The sequence below is a fragment of the Protopterus annectens genome, chromosome 14.part0, assembly GCF_019279795.1.
Source record: "Protopterus annectens isolate FY-2018-M chromosome 14.part0, PAN1.0, whole genome shotgun sequence".
In the NCBI taxonomy this organism is placed as follows: domain Eukaryota; kingdom Metazoa; phylum Chordata; order Ceratodontiformes; family Protopteridae; genus Protopterus; species Protopterus annectens.
Genome location: NC_056748.1, coordinates 967091429 through 967115795, shown reverse-complemented (window position 1 = coordinate 967115795; position 24367 = coordinate 967091429).

Below are 24367 nucleotides of genomic sequence, written 5' to 3'. Positions count from 1 at the left end.
TGCTCCCACACTTAAAGAAATGAAGCCCATGTCTGGCAACAACAGTGGACCATACATATCTGACAGTTGCAGATGTTAGTGCATACACTCCTCAGTATGCACCAGTCTTGCTTTGCACACACATTGGATAGGAATACACACATATATCCAAGGACAACACAGTATAATATGCCAAATGTACACATACATAGATGTGTGGAAGAGAGTGACAGTGACAAAGAGCCTTCCATCATGAGGCCTGTCCCACCCAGCACACAGTCAATTGGCTAAAACCACATGATGTGTGAATCACCATAGACATTTGCCTCTGGAATCCCTCAGCATTATAGAGTCTGTGGTGTTAGTGCTAACTGTGCAACATGGCTGTAAAAGTCAGTAGTCATCTAGCAGTTGTATACACATACCTGTGGAATATAAACCTGTGTGTGCCTGAGTGTGATGTGTCTGCCTCTAGATGAATGGGTTATGGCCCATGCATACACACTGCCCTCCCCATTGCCCTACTTTGGCATGCCTGCTGATGTCATTCACTTTGAAATACATCTTTGGGGAAATAGTAGTCCACTAATCTCCATTGTACTAGTTAAGTAGGAGTTCTAATCCAAGATGTGGCAACTGTGTGCTTGTCTGTGTAGGGATCAATGCTTTTTAGGCTAGTCACAGTCATTACAATTTCAAATGCCCTTCTTTGGTGAGCCTGCTGTCATTCACTTTGAAATACACCTTTGGGGAAACAGGAGCCCAATAATCTCTGTGGTGTGCCCTATGACTGTGTAATGCTGTAGTGTAATAAACTAGTTAGGTAGGCGTTCTATTCCCAGACATGGCAAGTGTGGATGTTTGTGTGTGTTTGTTTGCCTGTGTAGGGAACAATGCTTTTGCGGCCATTCACAGTCACTGCAGCCTCCATTGTCCTTCTTTGTCAAGCCTGCTGATTTCATTCACTTTAAAACACCTTTGGGGAAGTAGTAACCCAGTAATCTCCATTGTGCATCCTATAACTGTGTAATGTTGCAGTGTGTTAAACTAGTCAAGTAGGAGTTCTGTTCCCAGACATGGCAAGTGTGGATGTTTGTGTGTGTGATTATTTGTCTGTGTAGGGAGCAATGCTTTTAAGGCCATTCACAGTCATTACAACCTCCATTGCCCTTCATTGGCAATCCTGCTGATGTCATTCACTTTGAAATACACTTTTGGGGAAATAGGACTCCTGTAATCTCTGTGGCACATCCTGTAATTGCGTAATGCTGTTGTATGATAAACTAGTTTGGTAGGAGTTCTATTCCCAGACATGGCAGTGTGGACATGTGCATATTTGTCTATGCAGAAAGCAATGCCTTTTGAGGCCATTCACAGTCACTACAACCTTCCTTGCCCTTCTTTGGAAAGCCTGCTGATGTCATTCACTTTGAAATAAACCTTTGGGGAAATAGTAGCACAGTAATGTCCATGGCACGTCCTATAACTGCATAATGCTGTAGTGTAAAAAGTAGTTAGATAGGAGTTCTATTCCCAGATATGGCAAATGCGGATGTTTGTGTGTTTGTATGTGTAGGGAGCAATGCTTTGTGCTTAATGGCACACAGCAACGGTTATCCCACTCCACAAGGGGGGAGCCACCACGGACCCCGGGAACTACCGCCCCATTAGCCTGATGAGCCTGTTCTGCAATGTCATGGAATGTATCATCATGGAACATATAAACAAAGACATTGGTAATCTCCAAACTCTGGATCCCACCCAGTTCAGGTTTGTAAAAGGCATATCATGCCTCCTAAACCTGATAGACTTCTTTGAAGCAGTCAACAAAGCCGTAGACAAGGGTAAGGTGGTTCACACAGCCTATCTAGATCTTACCAAGGCTTTTGACACCATCCCCCACTCTGGAATTATAAACTCACTAAACTAGGTATAAATCACTATGTCACAAGATGGGTTGCCAACTGCCTCACTGACAGAACCCACACTGTGAAAGTAGCAGACTCCAAATCCAACTTCAGACCAGTGACAAGTGGAGTACCACAGGGTTCAGTCCTGGGTCCTCTTCTGTTTGGTATCTACTTCTCTGAAGTACAGGCTAACACAGAAGGTCTTTGGCTAATGAAGTTCGCAGATGACTGCAAACTTAGAGCCATAATCAAAACTTCTAACGATGTGGACATCCTACAAAAGGGCCTCACTGAGACAGATGCCTGGTGTCAAAGCCATGGCCTCAAGCTCAATGCCAAAAAGTGCATTGTCATCCCCTTTGGTAAAAACTCTGTACCCATGAACTACAACATAGGCGGTAGGATATTTAACACTGAAAGTGTGATAAGAGACATTGGGACAGAGATGGACAGTAGTCTCTCCTTTGATAAACACATCGCCACAGTAGTCAGGAAATCCTATATCACAAAAGGTTTCTCATCCAGAAAAAAAGAGGTCATTGTTCCCCTCTACTCATCACTCATTAGACCCATTATAGAGTACAACGCCCCTTTTGGTATGTACCTCACAAAACATCTACAACCACTGGAAAGGCTGCAGAAATACCTCACAAAGAGGATTACTGGCCTCAAACAGATGTCCTACACAGACTGTCTCAAAAAACTCAAGCTTTACTCAGTCACATATCGCCTACTCAGAGGTGATCTCTGCCTAACATACAAAGCTATGTCAAACCCAGAGCTGTTGGACATGCTCCACTTAAAGAAATCCCAATCCCTCCAAGCTACACGCTCTAGGGACCTAAACCTTGTCACCACAATAAACAGAACATGCCAGAGGGATAGATTCCTGTCCCAGAGACTTCCCATACTCTGGAATAAACTACCTATCTATATCAAACAAAGCTCCTCATTAGCACTCTTCAAGAAAAATCTTGATGATTGGATGGGAAATAGGAAATTCACCCCGGGGATCTCCTCTGTGGCTCTGCTTGACAGTGGCACAGGAAAATAATTTTCTTGGGTGGAAAAAGCCAGCGTACCTTTTTGGCTGGGCTTGTATAGGCCCCAGGTCCAATAGCCTAGTACCTACCTATGAACCTATGAAGTACAGTCCAACAGTAAGGGAAACTGGCAAACAAAGGTCGCAGATGACTGAACACTGGGAGCCAATATTGAATCCCCACATGATGTGGATATTCTACAGAAGGGCCTTACAGAAAGACATGCTTGGTGCCTGAGCCATGGTCTCAAGATCAATGCCAAGAAATATATAGTTATCCCCATTGGGAAGGGACATGTACATGTGAAGTACCACATAGGTGGCAGTTCACTAAATACCTAAAGTGTGATGACAGACTTAGGGACACAAGTGGACAGTGGTCTCACCTTTGATAACCACATTGCTACAACATCAGGAAACCCACCTATGTGGCACACCTCCCACTAAGGGCTTTACATCCAGGAAAAGGAGCCCATTGTCCCACTGTAGGCATCCCTCAGTAAACCCAGAACAGACTACAATGGCTTGTTACATATGTACCTCACAAGACATCTGCAACAAGTACAGAGGCTGCAGATATACCTTATGAAATAACCACAGGCCTAAACCAGATGCCCAATGCTGACCGTCTGACAATCACCCAGCAATACTCTGTCATGTATTGTGTTCTCAGAGGTGATCTCTACTTAACATAACATGCCATGTCAAACCCACAGCTGTTGGACATGCTATACTTAGAAAATTCCAAACCCTCACAGCCACATGCTCCAGGGATCCAAATCCTGTCATCACAATGAACAATACATGCAGGAGGCATGTGTTCCTGACCCAGAGACTCCCCAGACTCTGGAATAGACTCCCACATATGTCAAGCAGAGTGCCCCTTTGGCCCTCTCCAAAAGGAACCTGGACGATTGGATGGGAGATAGGACATTTACCCCGGGAATCATGTCAGCTGCCCTGCTAGACATGGTGCATGGAAGTATATATTGTGGGAAGTCATAGCCAGAAAAATGTCATGTCTAAGCATGTATAGGCCCTAGGGCTGATAACCTAGTATCAATGTATGACCATATGAACCTATGAACTACACCTTCCATTGCCCAACCTTGGCAAGGTTGCTGATGTCATTCACTTTGAAATACACCTTTTGGGAAGGAGTAGACCAGCATTTTCTGTGCCTTTAACAGCGTATTGCTGTAGTGTGATGTACTAGTTTGGTAGGGGTTCAATTTCCAAACATGATAAGTGTGGCTGTTTGTTTGTCTGTGTAGGGAGCAATGCTTTTGAGGCCATGCACATTCACTACAACCTCCATTGCCCTTCTTTGGCAAGCCTGCTGATGTCATTCACTTTGAAATATACCTTTGGGTACAGAGTACCCCAGTAAATGCACCAGTGCATTGTATAACAGTGTAATGCTGTAGTGTGATATACTAGTTCAGTAGGGGTTTTATTCCCAGACATGGCAAGTGTGGATGTTTATGTGTTTGTTTGTCTGTGTAGGGAGCAATGCTATTGAGGCCATTTATAGTCAATACAACTTACATTGCCCTTCTTTGGCAAGCTTGCTGATGTCATTCACTTTGAAATACACCTTTGGGGAAGAAGTAGCCCAGTAATCTCCATGGCGTGTGCTATAACTGTGTAATGTAGTGTAATGTACAAGTTAGGCAGGAGTTCCAATCCCAGATATGGCAACTGTGAGACTCTGTCTGTGTCTGTGTTTGTCATGCATATCCTGGGTGGAGGTGGCTGTGAGTGTGTAATAACTGGATTCATTGTGGAGTGGGTTTTGCAAATTTCTTATATGGTGGGCCTGTTTTATGTCACAATGTCCACATTACAAGGATAACAGATGTCAAACAGCAGAGAGGCTGGGGTTGACAATCCATACCCCTACATGTGACATCAAGGCCTGGAGAATACTTCAGGCAACCCTTGTATTACCCGGAGAACACTCTCAACCCATGTCTCATGCACAAACACACTTGGCTAGGCAACAACCACTTTGTTGGTAGTTCCCTGCATATTACCCACAGATAGTAAACATGGCGTGATTGCTGCAGACTACAGAGGGCATGTCACCCTGTCCCATAACTACAATAGGCACATAATTGCAGATAGTGCACAATCACTATGTTCCCCACTGGATGCGTGCAACAACTGTAGTGCCATCAAATGCATCTCACAAAGGACATACCAAGCCTTAAACACATACCCTGTATGGACAAATGCCACTGATACCAGGGAATACCTGTATCATGCTGTCAGTGTAGGTGCAGGGTCAACCTGGTGTCGATTTCCAGTTCCCACCACATGAGGCCAGGAATGGTACATCTGATGATAGCAATTTGTGTACACAACATGGCCCAGACACCCCAGGTATGGTTCCACATGTCAAAGAACATGCATGTGGGATGTGTGCACATCCCAGACACCATCCATATAATGGACTATAGAACACATACATGGCAAGCATTGCACAGCACTGACCACCCACAATAGTAACCCATATGACTGGATGGTGAATACAATACCCACCTGTGTGGGCCAATGCAGACACTACACTCCTGAGCCACACTGCAGACCATTGTCATGTGGCCTGATGCCAAGATATAGCCTTCACCTAGCCTTGTACAGCCTTCTGGCACAGTCAACCACTACACACCTGTGAAGCAATGCACCCATGCATGTCAGTACTGGCACCCTGTGTCAGTTTGCGTGCAGTATAATGATTTTGAACCTATTCACACACACATACCCCTCCCACTGGCCTACTGAAGCATGCTGCCTGATGTCAGACACCTTCATATACTCTTTCCCCATATATCATCCTGATAACCCCTGTGGTGTATGTGATACCTGCGTATTATTGTACTGTGGCAAACTAGCTAGTTAGGAAGTATATTTCTGGCCCTGTCAGCTGTGTTAATGTGTGTGAGTCCCTGAGAAAGTGTAGCTGTGTCGATGTTGACACCAGTTCATGTGGACAGGCACGTGCACTACCTTATTGCTCCTATATTACTGTTGCAGATGTCACTCACTATCAAATATATCTTTGGACAGCTTCCCACCACATGTAAGCTCTGTGGCACATGCAATTACTGCATAGACAAGTGATAGCAGGATGTAGTCAGTCAGGGGCTTGAAACCCCGTACTGGTAAGTATGTGACACAAGCATGTTTAGGTTTTACTCTCCCACCCCCTCCCTGTCTTTTGTTGTCTCTGTCTGTCTCTTTCACTACCTCTCTGGTGGATGTGGAGAAGTACACCTACTTTGCTTAGAGACCAGCTTGTGTTTTGTAAGTGATGCTCCTGATCAGTTGATGGCCTCTGCATGAATTGCAGTCCCCCTCTAGCTGATTGCATGTTGAACAGCTGTGGTAACATTCCCATAGCCAATTGCATGGAAACACACTCCAATATCTAGGAACATCATGTAGATGTCGGGCCTTTTCATTCACTGTGAGCATGACCTTATATTGGTGTTTGGCAAACAGCATCACAGATGGTATTGAGATTTACCTCTAACAACATACACTCTGGAGATAGGCCAACAAACAGGAGGGGCATGTGCCAGACATGGCTACAGAATGTAAGTGTTGCTCTTCTGCATTTGGAGTAATGTTGGTATAACAGGGTGTGTGTGGATATGGCTGGTCTACATGATTTAATACCTGTCATGGCAGTGTTATGTGGTTGGGGAAACTCTCACCTGTAGGGCTATTTGCAGACTGGCCAGTGTTTGGAGTCTTATGTTTCTTGTGTTACTCACAGATCACCTATCTTAGAACTGCTGAAGCATAGTCTGAGGATTGCAGTCAGTACATGGTGACAGCCATGAGGGTTGCTGACTTTATATCCCTCATAGGACATATGTCACAACAAACCCTGTTCCCTGTTACAACAGTAAGGCTTCAGCCACAAGTCTGTCAACCTTTGTACATATGTCATGCAGTAAGAGGTGCATATGTTCTGTACACCATTATTTATTGACATCATACCTGATGACAAGCCAGTCAGATATCACACTGCCAGACATGTGATGTATAGTAGGGGTTATTTCTGAGGACATAACCTGGGCATTATGTGGTTGTGTATACAGTACTGGGGTCAGTGTACTTATGGTGATTGTCGACAGTATGTGTTTTGCGAATATGTTCCTTGGCCTGTGCACAGACTGTGGTAGATGCCATTGTTCTTGGTCCTGTTCTAGCTGATGTTACATGCTCCTCCAGTGTATGGTACCCTCTTAGCTCACATGTTTGTAGGGCCAAACACACACGTGTCCCATACCACAGACAGGCATTGGACCACAGTGTGTCGTGACCCAGTTTATGTAGGGTTAGTGTGTGAGTGGTACATATGAGGATGGTGTTTATCAGACAATCCATATAGTGTCATATTAAGCTTGCATACCATATGTGGCTGTGCCTGTGTTCACATTGGTTGTGGCTATGCACGTTCACACAGGTGTCTGTTACTCTGTGCTGTGACATGTAAGATCCTATAGCTGATTGTTACTACTATGTTACTAAAATTTAATAAATTGTTTTCTAGTCATTTGGAGCTTTTCTCCCCGGGTCTCTGCTGAAAATGAGCTAAAAGCTCAGCCAGACTAACCCGGTTAACAAATGTAAAATAAATAAATAAAATAAATAAACATGCCTGTAGAGCCTGCTATATTTGCAAGTACCTGTGTATTCCCCCATACAAAATGTAGTCCAGTGTTGTGGCAGTCTACCTGTAGTTTGCACAGTGCTTTGTTACATGCCTAGCAGCTTAGTGTAATTACCCAGTGTGATGTTATGTCAAGATATTTGCAAGGCGTACTGCTGCCAGGCCACCAAAACTGTTGTGTACTACTGATAAAGCAGTGGGATTCTGTACAGATGTATGTCACTAACTACTGGGTAGTATGTGGCCATGTGACCTTTGCACCCCAGTTATTATGTGTCAGGGCAGACAGGCGTGTGTGAATGCATACACTGTGTGGGCATATGTAGTCTACTATTTATGTGATATACCGATGTACATGGCTGTTAACATGCACTTTGTTAGGCATGGTCCACATGTCTTGTATGAAGGGGATCTGTGTACACCTCTGGACTGACCAGAGAGTGCCAGACTGTTCACATATATTGGACATATCTCTGCTGTAGTCCACAGGATCATTACTGTGCTATCAGTGGTACTGTACTATGATGACCTTAGGATGTTTGTCAGTAACCGATGGCGTACATGTCAAAAGCAGATGTGACCTCCTACACACAACATGTCTGTTAAGACAACCCCTGTTATAGTAGCAACAGTCTACATATATACCTGTAATACATATATGACATCACCTTGCACTAAGAGGTTTAGACTATTGGTGCTGAGGTAGGACTGCACTCCATGTTCTGCACATATGGTAAACATATATGTATATATATATATATATATATATATATATATATATATATATATATATATATACATATATCTATATAGATATATAGAAATATACATATCTACATACATATATGTGTGTATATATATATATATATATATATATATATATATATATATATATATATATATATATATATATATATATATGCATACACAGCTATATATGTCTACACATATACAGATATATAGATATATATGCACATATAGTTATGGATATCTACATATATATATCGACATAAATAGGTATATCTGTTTAGATATATATGCACAAGGATCTAGGATGTTTGCTCGAAAGATGAAACGTCCGAATCCATAACCACCGAACACACTTTAACGAAAGCACTTTAATAGAAGAAGCGCTTTAGTTAAAGCATGTTAATAAAAAAAAACACTACATTTACATTTCTGCAGGGGGGCTTCGCCCCCTGCACCCCCCTACTTTAATATTCTCTCTCCGAGACTGCACTACAGTGGGGAAAAGGGAATTTTCCCTTATCCGCACTGTAGTATGGCCTTGGCAACAAGCATACTTACGCAAAAGTGCTTCTTCGGTGAAAAGCACTTTTGAGTAAGTATGCTCGCCCTAAATGGATTCAGACAGTTGATCTTTCAATCAAACATCCTAGATCAATGCACATATAGTTATAGATATCTACATATATATCGACATAAATAGGTATATCTGTACATATATGATGTACATACATATATATATATATATATATATATATATGTACAGATATATATATATATATATATATATATATATATATATATATATATATATACACACACACACACACAGAGATCTATAAATGGCCATATATATGATGCACTATACAGATGTGTATAAATACATATATATGAATATATATGTGTATGTACATGTAGACATATATCTACATATGTATATGTATATATCCATATCCGTGTCATGTGTAAACATTACTGTTGTGTATACCTTCCTAGATGTATCAAACCGTATATATCTGATATGTGTATATTTAGATATAATAACATATGTGATGCAACAGTAATATCACTAACAAGTACTACACAATTGTAGAAATCACAGCAATTGTTCAATACTATTCAATATGTGTACTGACAGATATATTGGAAAAACAACTACTGTCTTCACAGCTGTTATGGTGTAGTGGTTAACTGTTGTGACTATAGTGTTTAGGCCCCTGAGTTCAAGACCTCCAATGACTGTTTATTTTGTTGCTGGGCAGAACAAGGGCTGCTGGATACAGAGTGCTTAAGGCACTTTTGAGCAGCTTTGAGCACTTTTGCATGGGATAGCCACTGAGTTCTGGCAAGTGTGTGTATATGTGCATGTGGGTATATCTGTAGGGTACAACATTCCGAGCCCACATACTCCTATTACAATATGCATTGCCACACAGTATTATGGATAGTGATGTGGCTGCCCATAGGTGAGACATGACAATGCATCACCCTACTATGCCTGTGGCATGTGCATTAGATGCATATCCCTGTTGGGATGGACAATGGGTTGTATCGCAATCATGGTCAATGTGTGATGGTGGGTATACCAGAGTGTCATCATGGGTTCCAGTGTATACAATATCCGCAGTGGGGTGTGGGTGCTGTGTACACTGTCATTACACCATGGTACCATGTACCACTGTATGGTCACCACTGTCATGATCAACCATACAGGTAACTGATAACACAATCCAGCCCAGTTATGCATGTGCTGTATGCAGCCTACCTGTAACACATTGGACACTCTGACAAGTTTGTTAGCACTGATAGACCCAGGTATCTTGGATGTGTGTCTGCCTGTTATGTGTCTGTTAATGTGTATATGATGGTATGTCACACTATGTATTGTCCATACACAACCATTACATCCCCCATTACCATACTGTACATGCCTGGGGGATGTCCTGCAAGTAACATGTAACATGGAACACACCTCATCCTAAACACTGTGTGGAGTGTGCAATGAAAGCCACACACATCAGTAGCACTACATACCTAGGTAGGAGTCTAGCTCCAGTGTTGCCAAGTAAGAGTGTGTGTGTATGTGGAGGGATCTACATCATGTTGCTGATCATACATGTCCCAGGGGGTCACCTGTCCATGTGGCACAGGCAGTAACTGTTATACAGACCTGTGACGTGTTCAACTGTACCCAGGATATGTCACAGACATGGTGTCACCACAGTGCCATACCCCTTGTGGAATATGACTGCAGATCATCCTCGTGCTGACACATGTACACCTACAACACAAATGGAAAACATTATGGAGACCACAATCACTCAGTGTTACTAACATTTATAATGCATCATGGCTGAACAGCTACACTATCTGACATATAAGCATTAAACATTACTGCTGACAACATGTTACACAGCAGTACATTGGTGCACTGTAGTACAGTCACCGTGTGCATCAGAACCATATTAGCCTGTCCCTGCATCAATGTTATGGATGACAGGGATGTGGCACAGGTATCACCATATGCACAGGGTGTGTTGATTTCCCAGAGACTGAGGGTGGGCCATACATTTGATACCATGTGTGTGGGTGAGGGGTGTAATTTGATTATATGGGCATGGTGATGTGGTGTGTGTGGGTATGGCATTGCCCTAGGTGTGTTTGTATAGTGTGTGGGTATGCATGCATGCACACAGTTCTGCCATGTGGATGCCCTATACAGGTGTTTCTTGGACAGCTGCAGACCATACCTGGCAGGGTGTGCAGTTCACCGCCTCCGGCCATGGACACATGGACTGTGCCTGCCAGGGGTTCCATGGACATGTCCAGGTACAGGTCTCAATGTGCTACTCTCACCTGATGATATATGTCCGCTGGAACCAGGGCCCTCCTGGGACTGTCCAGGGCCACGTGCATGTGGCCTGCTGTATTGTAGTGTGGACAGTGCCCCCCTGCAATGCAGGGGCTGGCACTGCCACTACGGGAGTGGCTTGGTGTCCTTGCATGTCCACATCGACTGCCAGCTGTTGGTGTTGCTGGCCTCTGTTCATGTGGCCATCTCTCCACTCTCACTACATGTTCGAGCATGGACAATCCACGGTCAATGAGGCCCACCATCTCACCCAACTGTCTATCCATGACCTCAATATAATCATAGAGGGCACCTGCAAGTTCATGGAAGTTGTCGCTTACAGATGAGAGAGCAGCTCTCTGCAGCCTCAGGTCCTGAATGGTGTACAGTTCTATATGTGCCTGCACCCCCATGACAGTCTGAAACATGTGCCTGGTGGCACTAGTTGTGGCACTTCTGCCAGGGACATGATGACTAGCAACCCTCCCACAAGCACGGTGGTACATCTGCCTTTGTGGTGCCCTGCCAGACATCCAGCTATGCCTGCTGTGTCCAGACACAGCAGGCATAGATACCACACTCTCCTGTGCACTGCCACCAACTGCCAAATGTCCCTCTGCTATGACCACTGGTGATGGGGTATCTGTAGGCAATTTGACTGTGTGTGGGGTTGGGGTGGCTAACAGGGGGATGTCAAAAGATGGTGCTATTTCAGCCTCTGACAACCCTGCCTGTGCCTCAACAGTCCTATCGTCATCTTTGGTGTCTGTATGGACACCGACATCAGACTGCATGCAGGAGAGGGCCTGACCCACCTCGCCACCTGTGGGGGAAAACAAGAAATGCACTTTAAGACCTGTACAGCATTGCATAACAGTACACACACACACACACACACACACACACACACACACACACACACACACACACACACACACACACACCCTGAAATTCCAACATAATACCTACCTGTACTTGAGTTTACAGACAGTCCCAAGTTTTTTCAGATAAGTTCCCCATCCTGTATCACACTTAGTAACCCACACGCATTAAAACCACTCATTAACGTATCATTCTTCTAAATGCCTAGACAAGCGATCCCAGCACATGATCTGTTACTCCATTAACTCTTTGACTTTATTGCAGTAGGTTGTACAAGGCCTCACTGCTGTCATCCAGTGTTCACCTTGGGTATTTCCAGACATCGTGAGCATGTCCCCCATATGTTAGGGGCCACTACGTTCACTCAATAATGTCACACACTGGAGTGTCATACATAACTATTGCTCAGTAGATGGATGATCTGCTGCTTAATCGACTTATTATGTGGACAACAGTAATATATGGCTACACTCCCTGGTGTTGTCTAGTAATTCCCCAATGCATCTGTAGTGCTGCATACATGTGTAGTCATTCACCCTTCTGTTGATTGCAATTTTAACGGTACACCTGGTGTCTAATGTCCTTTCCAATGCATGTTCCATGCTACAGACCTTATTATACTATCAGCTGTCCAGAGATTACATATCAGACAAGTATTCCTGGTGTCTCATGTGTCAGTCCATGTCCATGTACTGCATGATTCCAAAGGAAAGTACTGATGTGTGAACACCCCACAATCACACATGTGCATACATGGACACCAACACAAAGACGCACTCATACACACACACATCCTACATACATCATCCCCCTCCACTCCACCAGATTGCACTTACAGACAAATTAACTCCCCCACCAACACACACACACCTACAGGTGAGGTTGTACAAGGATAGTACACACAGACCTCCCATTACCCATCTGTCAACATGCACAACATATGGTACTCAACAGCATGCAGTGCAGCTATAGTCAATCCATGCTTGCAACAGTATACATGTGTGCAATACATGGCCTGTGTTAGTAATGATGGCCCTCCCCCTGGAAAACACTGCACCCATGTACACAGTATTGCTGTGCACCTGTTCTGTACCCTGCCATGTACTGTGCACTATACCTCACAGGTGCACACACCATTGCTGAATGAGTATTACTGTGTCAATTATGTCTGCTCTAATGCTCACAGCCCCTATGTGTTTGTCCAACATATACCTGGGATGATATGTGGACAGATGTCATTTGTGAATGCCTGAGGTCTGATTTACAGATCTCAACATCAGCGGTGCATGTTTGACCAATATGATACCATTACAGTGACAACCATCAAACCTTACAGTGGCTATAGGGAGTGTACACACCCTTAGTGATATGGTGCCCTCTTCCTTAATATGCCATGGGACCACATCACTGCATATGTTAACATTACATGTGCCTGATATGTGACATATGTCCTGTACATTCAAATGCAGTGTCTAACAAATGTGTTAGTTGTGCTGATGTTGACCATGATGCATACACTTTGTGGGTGCATATGTCTGCACGCCCATATCATGACGGTTTGTTGCAGTTACTGTTATGTGTACTACAGCAGTCACTATTCCTGGCAGGGGTATACTAGCATGGGCTACCTGCATTTGCCAGTATATGTTTAGTCTGCCATACACATGCCCCCCAACTCTGCATGATTGCAGGTTCAACTCATGTGCACATCCCTTTATTTATTTTATTTATTTGCACAACTAACACATTTATTAGACACTGCATTTGAATGTACAGGACATATACTTGGAGTTCACACACTGCCGCCAGTATTGCTGTGGACTCAGGGTTACATCTGCCACAGTTCCTGAACCTGACTGTGTGCAGATACAGCCATTCATAGCATCCTTAGGATCCCTGCTGCAGTGCACTGGTGTGTCATGATGACACACTCTCTCCACCTTCAGCCTTTTTGCAGATGCTTGACAACTATGGCCTACAGTTTGCAGTGTCCCACACACTGAACATCACATGTAACCGCCTAGTCCCTGCTAATGAATGGCAAACATACAGGTGTACACTGGCACCAGCACAGTACAGATGGGGATGGTGGGTCTGAGGTGGGGTGAGGCGTTGTTTGTGCAGCACATGTATCTTACATGATACTGTCTGTAGGTTTCCAATGTGGTCATGGTACACCAGTACACATTGCAATGCATGACTGTTGGCAACCACTTCTGTTATGCATACACTACCTGTAAAAAGGCATTGCTGATGTTTCCTGTGGACCAGCTGTCACATCTGATTACCCTAACCCATAGGCTACATGCTTGCAGAGTCCAGGCAATTGCTGACAAGGGTACTGCACAGCCAGAACTTGCTGGACATTTCTGCAACCCCCTCAGTGTTGTGGCATGTGACTGGGCAGCCCGCATGTCCAGTTTTCTACATGTGACATCATTTGTTTTGGATGGTCATCTGTTTATTTCCTACATCATTCCTGTCCCATACATCCTTGCCACATGAATGACTGTCTGCACTGTTTGCCATGGCATATGGAATGGTGAGGTATGGGTACATGTCTAGCTCATGGGTGCTACCTGTTGGGTATGGGGCCCATGCCATGTCATGTAAGATGTGTGCAAGCCACACCTGGCTCTGTTGCAGGTAAGTGTGCACATTTGATGGCCAAACGTCTTGGACAGCAGATCAATACGTGGTGTGACATTGGGGACATGTACTTGCTGAAAGGTGCATTTCCATGATGAATGCATGCAGTCAGTACCTCAACAGCTGCTTCCACTATATTTTATCTGGAGTGTGTGCACACATATGCTTCCACTGTTTGTGAAGGTATGTATTCCCCATATTTGTGGCCCTAACTTATGATTCCATATTACACATTCATTGCTCATGTTGGGACCACATTGCAGGTTTTAAGGGTTGAGGACCACAGTATTATGATATGCTGTAGTGTAGATCTGTAACAGTTGCCATTGTAATGCTGGTATATGCACTGTTGTAGCACTGTATAATGGTGATGTTTCACACATGTCCCTACTGTTGCCCATGTGTTCCACCATTATGTTCATCCCTGTGGACACATTTTGCAATGACAGGATGTTAGTTATATTGCAGGTGTCTGACATACCCTTCAGATACACCATCATGGTCACCACTGTGATGCAATGCAGTTAACAGCAACAATACATGAATATGTATGGCATGCATTATGGGTAGGTATGTTAGATGTGTGCATGGAATATACCATAGCCATTACATGACTGGTATATTGGCAAGCATGAACATAAACCATACTCACTAGCTACAAACTACTGCCTTGGTAGTATAGGTTAATAGGTTATAGGTTCATAGGTAGGTACTAGGCTATCTGCCCGAGGGCATTTATAAGCCTAGCCAGAGTATGTCAGCTTTCACCACCCCATTGATTAATTAACTGATCCTCTGTCAAGCAGAGCCAATGAAGTGATCCCAGGGGTGCATTTTCTGTTACCCATCCACTCATCAAGGATTCTCTTGAAGAGTGTTAGTGAGGGGCTCTGTCTGATGTAATTTGGAATTTTGTTCCAGAGCATGGGGAGTCTCTGTGACAGGAATCTAGCCCTCCAGCATGTTCTATTTATTGTTGTGTCGAGGTTTAGCTCACTAGAGCTCGTGGCTCGCAGTGACTTGGATTTCTTTAGGTGGAGCATGTCCATCAATTCTGAGTTGGACATGGCTTTGGGTAACACCAACAACACCAACAATGCAGTAGTCCTTAACGCAATTTTTATTCTTTAAAAACAGACAAAAGCGTTTTCGCTACTGACCCGTAGCTTCATCAGAGGTGAATGCAAACAAATAATACAATGAATAGGCAAGCCTTTTAACAAGCATAAACTCTGATTGTAGGAAGTGACGAAATTTATTTGGTCTGAATTAATGGCATCGGGTTCTCCGTCTCCACCGGACACACCAAATATCTTTGCTACTACTGCAGATAGCAACAACACGGAAAATGCGGATATCGCTAATCTCCTAGCCAACTTGTCAAGAAAGATCGATCTTTTGAATGTCCGAATGGACTTGATTCAGCAGGATAAATCGAACGCAGGGTTAAACTTGCCAGCATTTGGTACGTCATTGAGATCTGTTCCAGTAAGTGGTACGTCGACTATTCCTGCGGGTCAACCTCACTGTGCACCTGAGTTTAACAGCTCGAACATAGGTGTTGACAATGGTTCGAATTTAGGAAGGGTTTTTCCTGGCTTAGTAAGTGGTACGTCGAGTATCCCAGGGAGTCAACCGTTCCGTCTACCAGAACCGAACGCCCTGAACACAGGCGTTGATACTAGCCTGAGTTTCGAAAGGGCTCCTTTTTTACAAATAGGACAGCGTACCCAATTAAGTGGAAATGATCCTAATGCAGATATCCACGGACCCACAGGAACGGCGCATACTTCGAGGCACTCCAATACAGGTAACCCCACATTTAATACTATGTTCTCTCTTTCTGAATGGATGGGGAATGTAGGTGCCTTTACGTTTGAAAACAACAATAACGTGTATCCTGGAAAGTCTAACATTGGTAATTCAGGGCTTCCCAGTGCTGACTTAACAGACAATCTAAAATTGTTGGACAAAAAAGTTTTGAAGCTGAGAAAATTACAGCTTGAATCCGCTTACTTTCAACAATGTATAGCGGAAAATCTTGTTCCAAATGGGCTTAGGAACAATTTTTCTCCATCAGGACTTCTAACTAATGATGCTTTTTACAATGATTTGAGAACCCTTTTCCAGGAACAAGGTGTGCAGTTATTAAATACTATTGTCAAACATTATTCCTTACATATCAAAACTTTGACTGATGAAATCAATATCTTGGACAATGTCATAAAAATCAACACTGCTTTTTTGCAATTTAAATATGATTATGAACGTATTTTTGTGAGCATAGACGCACTGCTGTCTAAGCTCAAGAGCAACAAAAATAAAAAATTGTTCAGAGATAGACAAGCCTACCAACAAGGGAAAGCTTTTCCACATTTGGTTGTTTCAGATGCCAACACTAATACTACGACTATCAGAGAAGAAGACAATTCATGTCTTGACATTGATGAAACTAATCATGGGACAGACAATACCCATGATGAACAAATAGATGAGAACCATCAAGGACCTAGACATAGTGATAGACTGAAAAACAACCAAAACAATTCTGTTGGTTACAAACCTAACAATAAGGGTGTTTTTTTAGGACAACGCAATCGCAGGAAACCATCCTTCAACAACAGGAACAGGTGATAGTAGGCTCTTGTGTCGACTGTGACAGTGCCCAAGAAGATGTTCTACCTAGGATTGTGAAGAACAAAAATGATGACTTTAGTGTATATAATTTTTCTAGTGTCAATATCGACAATGAAATGGTTGAATTACTGGCATTAGGCTATACTTTTATACCTAGTACCTCAGGGAATATCGCTAAGACTATCATTGATTTGAAATGTTTTACGCGTAAGCTTAATTTAAAACTGCTATATGGCGATGTGGGAAGTGAAGGTACTAGAGATTTAAAGATGCCTAGTGTATTTAACCCCCTGTACACAATGATTTACATTTATTTGAAACCATTTGTGAAATGGACCTTAGACATTCTTTTTTAGAGTCCAAAAAGCACAAAAACACTAAATTTAACATCACAAAAGAACAACAAATGGGACTGCGCTACCTTACTGACCTTCCTGTCAGGTTTATCAAACCAGACAAAGGTGGTGGCGTAGTAGTATTTGATGAGTTCCAATATATAGATAAAATGAAGACTACTCTTGAGAGTCCTGCATACAAATTGGTATCCTTAAGTGAAGTTAACACCTCACAAAGGCGCACTAGGACATATTTTAGGGATCTCTTTTTGGAAGGTAAAATTGACTTAAACACATACAATTACATTGATATAGTTCCATCAAAAGTGCCAGTAATGTTTGGGATCCCTAAGATACATAAAAATGTGCAGGACCCTCCTATGAGGGCCTTGATAGATGCACGGTCTTCCATCACCTACCATTGCTCACGGCTGATTGATAACATACTGACAAAATACATCAGGGGTGTTCCAGGTATCTGTAAAGATTCCTGGACTTTTCTTAATAACATCAATGATATTCCTTTTGATGTTTCTAATAACTTTTTGACTATTGACGTCATCGACCTGTACACTTCCATTCCACATTTGGAAGCGGTGGAATGGATAGGATTGTTGTTGAAAGAATTAGGGGCACCTAGACCTGAAATAGATTTAGTCACAGAAATGCTTGATATAGTGTTGACTTCTAACTTTTTTATGTTTGATAAGGAGTTCTTTTTGCAGGAACAAGGTGTAGCAATGGGCTCCCCTTGTGGAGCCAGTGTAGCGAACCTTTTCGTAGCATACTGGGAAAAACATTTTTTGTTCAATAATAATGACTTAATGAAGAACATCACCTTCTACACTAGGTTTCTTGACGACATCTTTATACTTGTACGTGAAGATGACTGTTGGGCAAGCCATTTTGTGGATACAATTAATGAAACAACACAATTTTTAAATTTTACATACAAATTTTCCACAAAAGAAATTGATTATTTAGACGTCAAATTAGAAAAAGACCTAGAGAAGAAAGTACTAACATCAACAGTCTATAGAAAACCTACGTATGTTAACTCCTTTTTACACTTTTCAAGCTTACATCCATTCAGACAAAAAAGGTCAATAGTCAAAAGCCAACTAGTCAGAGCTGGTAGGATGTGCAGTACTTTTGTTGACTTCACAAAAGAATGTTTCTTTCTTAAACAATTATTTGTGAATCGGGGTTACCCTGTTAACTTGGTCGACGACCTAATACAGGAAGTTAGTCAAAAAAGACTTGAGGGTTTCTACAAGCCTCTACTAAACCAAAGTTCTCCTATTTTCAGTCAAACGGAAAATTTGTTAAATTTGAGTGTTGAAACAGTAGAGGTATTGAATGTAGAGGAGCATAACGTACCATCTTTCAATTTAAGTTTTGTTACAACTTTTAATATTGACTCAGACGTGATTAGGTTGATAATACTTAAAAATTGGAAAATTATTTCTGAATCACCTTTGCTTTTGGAAAAATTAGGTTCTCGCCCCAATATAATTTATAGGAGAGCAAGTAATTTAAAAGAGATTCTACAAAGGAAAGCTAAAAGTGATCTATTCTGTAGACAAAAAGGAACACTTAAATGTGAAGCTTGCAATTATTGTAAATACATAAAAGTTGGCAATTCATTTAACATTAGAAATAAAAAATACAAAATTCATCATAAAATTAATTGTCAGACTACTTCAGTGGTATACATTGCTTTCTGCGAATGTTGTACAGCGTTTTACGTAGGTAAAACGGACCGAAAGGTCCGTGAAAGAATATATGAACATACCTACGCAATTAGAAAAAATAAAGAAGACAATGCACTAGCAAAACATACTGGTGCACATCCTGGACATACGTTTTTGTTTATGGGAATTGATCACGTCCCAGTTGACATCAGAGGTGGTCCAACATCTCTTATTTTAGAAAACCGGGAGCTTGAATGGCAACTCACTTTGGATGCGTTCAAGTTTCCCGGTTTAAATGAGAATTGCAATATTTCCCCAGTATTAAAATTACGTAGTTATTTACGGTAGTGACATTAAATTTGATATGTATATATCTGTTTTGAAAAACAGCATACACGTGTTAATGAAATGTATTTATTGATTGAATTATTTTTCAAAAGGAACATTTTTATAAATACGGAGGTTTTTAGTCTTTTTAAAACGAGTTAACACTATTTTTATAGAGTTTATTTTGGGTTAGACCAATGTAAAGTTTATATATGTATGTCTTTCTAATAGATATGACATTAGTACTGATAGTTATGATATGAATTGCACTAGTACTATATAATGAAATGGTACATCTGGAGCATAAGTTGCTCATTTTACAATTAGGACAATGAGTGTTAGTAATTCATTGTCGGTTATAACTATATATTTATTGATTTTTAATTATTGTTCATTGATGTTATTTTTTAATGAATGTAACTAATGGAGACATGCATTTCTGCGGATCTTTCTTGTGTCAAAAAGTTGCTTAGAGGAAGGTAAAAATATTTTAAATTTCGTCACTTCCTACAATCAGAGTTTATGCTTGTTAAAAGGCTTGCCTATTCATTGTATTAATTGTTTGCATTCACCTCTGATGAAGCTACGGGTCAGTAGCGAAAACGCTTTTGTCTGTTTTTAAAGAATAAAAATTGCGTTAAGGACTACTGCATTGTTGGTGTTGTTGGTGTTAGTCGGAAGCCCCCTTTGCCTGGTTGTTTCACTAGTTTGCTTCGTTTCTTCCGTTGGTTATTTGGACATGGCTTTGTAAGTCAGGCAGAGATCACCTCTGAGTAAGCAATATGCCACTGAGTACAGCCAGAGTTTTTTCAGTCAGGCTGCATAGGACATATGTTTGAGACCAGTAATCCTCTTGGTGAGGTACTTTTGTGGTCTTTCCAGCTGTTGGAAGTGTCTTGTGAGGTACATCCCAAATGGGGCATTGTACTCTATGATGGGTCTAATGAGTGACGAGTAGAGGGGCACTATAACCTCTTCATTTCTAGATGCGAACCCTTTAGTAATTAGATGGGCCACATAGAAGGATTTCCTAACTACTTTGGCAATATGATTGTCAAATGAAGGATTACTATCTACCTGGGTCCCCAGATCTCTTATTGCCTCTTCTGTATTAAGGGGCTGCCACCTATGTGGTAATTCATGGGTGTTTTGTTTTTCCCAAATGGGATGACTATGCATTTTTTGACATTTAGCTTGAAGCCATGACTTTGACACCAGGTGTCCATCTCAGTAAGGCTCTTTTGGAGGATGTCCATGTCAGCCAGAGAGTCAATTATGACTCCCAGTTTGCAGTCATCGGCGAACTTGGTTAGCCATAGTCCTCCTGCATTTACCTGTACTTCTGAGAAGTATATGATGAATAGTAGGGGTCCCAGGACCGAGCCTTGAGGGACACCACTTATGATTGGTTTAGAGTCACACCTGGAGCCCGCTATTCTTACCATGTGAGTTCTGTCTGTAAGCCAGTTGGCAACCCATCTCGTGACATAGGGGTTTATGTTCAGGCTGTTGAGTTTTTCTGTAATGCCCAAGTGGGGAATGGTGTTGAAAAGCTTGGCGAGGTTAAGGTAGGCTGTGCGAACCACATTTCCCTCGTCTATGGCCTTGGTGACTGTCTCAAAGAAGTCAACCAGGTTTAGTAGGCATGATCTGCCCTTAGCAAAGTGGAACTGGGTCGGGTCAAGTGTTTGGAGGTTCCCAATGTCTTTGTTAATGAGTTCCATGATGATGTGCTCCATGGCCTTGCAGACCAGGCTAGTCAGGCTTATGGGGCGATAGTTACCAGGGTCAGCTGTGGCCCCTCCTTTGTGGAGAGGAATAACCGTTGCTGTGCGCCATTCTATGGGCATGCAGCCTGTGGAGAGGCTGAACAGCGTGTTTAAGTGGGGGGTTAATTCGTTCTGTAGTTCATGCAAGACACAGCCTGGGACACCATCTGGTCCCATTGATGCTGTATTTTTGGCTTTTGAAAGGGCTGTTTTCACCTGTGCGTCTGTGATTTTTGGGACACTACACTTTTCCAGTATTGTTGTGGGCCCTTTTGGAGGTGAGAGGGGTGTGAAGTTTGCACTGAATCCATCTTCCAGGATGTTGGCAATATCAGTAGGTTCAGTATATTTGTGCTATTTTGCACTAGCTCAGTGCATGTCTGCGAGTTGCCACTTAGATTCTTAACATAGCTAAAGAAGGCTTTGTGGCTATCTTTTGAATCCTTGGCTGTTTTTCTTTCAAAGTTAGCCTTGGATGATTTCATGAGGGACCTCAGTTTCTTACTGATACTGATCAGGGATGTCTTTCCTTCTTGGGATTTGCTTTTTTTTCTGAACTAGTTTCCTCCTTCTATTGTATAGCCTGTTTATTGCAGGGGTCCACCAAACTGGTTTCATTTTTTTGGAGGAGTGAGCCTAGGTTTTGCTAGGGATGGCATGATCCATGCATCCTTGTAGGTGCCCATAGAGTGCATTTGTAAAGGTTTCTGCATCTTGGGTAGCATTATCCTTTAGCATGGGGGATGTGAAACTTACCACCTCTGTCTTAAGTAAGGTGACGTTTGCTTTAGAAAAGTTTTTTACTGTGGTTTCCTTAGCTTGGGGTGGTGGTGGGGTGTGGACTTCCAGATTGATTAGTTTATGGTCTGATTTAACCAATGACGGGTTGACCTCTGGTGTGGAACACCTGTCACCCATGTTGGTGATGACCAGGTCCAATATGTTTTCACCTCTGGTAGGGGAATTTACCAGCTGATCCAGGATGTTTGAGTTGATGAATTCCAGGAAGCACTGGGCTTGGAAATTTGTACTCGAGTAGTTTTCCCAGTGAATGGTAGGGTAATTGAAATTGCCCAATATCAGGGTGTTTGGTAGGACCTTCATGTCTTCCAGTGTCTCCAGAAAGGTGGAGTGATGGTCCTGGGTCATGGGCAGTGATTTGTAGCAGGCCACAATTTGCATTGCAGATTTGCCCGATGTTAGTTGCACATGGATGATCTCAGAGGTATCATGCTGCGCCACCAACCTGGAGGTGTAGGTATCCTTGATGAATATGGATACACCCCCTCCTTTTGTGTTTCGGTCCATGTTCTGTGGCCAAAACGTGTGGTATGAGTTGTAGCCCGGTAGTGCTGGGGTGCTCTCTGGAGCCTTGAACCAGGTTTCAGTTACTGCACAGATGTCGGCATTCTCCATACTGAGGAGTGCTTCGAGCGCATGCATTTTGAGATTTAAACTCCTGGTGTTGAGTAGCATAACCCTCAGTTTTTTGTTAATTGTGCTGTTTACAGAGGTGGGTTTGACTTTTGAGCCTTGCCTAAAAAAGGCACTATGGGGGCAGCAATAGCCTTGGCCAGTATTCGAAAGCCTAGGGTTGACAGGTGCAAGCCATCTCTTGTAAAGCAATGCGGCTTGTCGAGCATGTCGTCCCAGGCTGACAGACACTGGATCCCTTTTGAATGACACCAGAAGCTTAGCCAATTGTTGAAATTGATCATTTTTTCTTTATACTGAGTTATCAGTCTTGGTGAGGGCATGATGGTACTCAGGGTCAGGGTCATATCAGCCTGGGCTACATGATCAGAGAGCTCTTCCATGTCTCTTTTCATGTAGTCCAGGGAGGTACATTTCAGGTCATTCACACCAACATGAACAATGACAGAGTCATATTTGTACTTGTTCTGGAGTGACCTGAGTGCTTGTGCTATGTAGCGGATTCTGGCTTCCGACAGGCAGATAACAGTAACCTTCTGCTTGTCCAGCCTAGTGAGTGGGATGTCAGTGTGCCTGACTATAGAGTCACCTATTACTATTGTGTTAGGTATGTTATTTCACCTTAAGGGCTGTGATTGTGCGGCACACTTATTTTGTGTTTTATGTGTTGTCTGGTTTGTGATGGGAAGTGCAGGTATACTAGAGGGACCTGCATAAGTGTGTGAAAGATGTGATGTCAGTAGCCACAGCTGTGAGATTGCTACAGGGTGGGTGCAGCATTACAGTACATCAACAGTACAAGTCCACAATACTACAGCTTATGCACATCTGTTTTTTACTACTATGCAGCAACAGACTATATATATATGACATCTCACATATGCATTATCTACCTGTACAGATGCAGATGCATATGCAACAGTGGTCTGTTGATGTGCCATATGGCCTTACCAGCACGCTCCTCAGCCGGTGTGTTGGTAGCACCATCCTCCACTATGGTCTCCATCAGTTGTTGTGTGTGCGGGCGGCAGGTGCCACGAGGCTGGTGAGGAGCTCCTCAACACGTGTCAGAGAGGGATGGATGGCATGAACCTCCTGTTGTGAGGTGATCCCCCTGGACTGCAGCAGCACCCCAATGGGCATTGGGATGCAGGTTGCTGCAATGATGCTGGACCTGCTCATAAGTGCGGTTATGCAGGCCGACATCATTGACCCTGTGGACTAGATCATTCCACAGGGTAGCCTGCTCGTGCTGCTCATGGGCTGTCCTGCTGAAGAGCACCTGCTGTAGTGCTGTACCAGGTGGTTAACAATTACCTTATTTTCATCCGCTGAATATACCAGTAAACAGCCATGTGACATCTTGTCTGAAAGACATAAAGATGGAAAGAGGTCTGAGCTACTCATACAGCAAGGTTACCATAGTT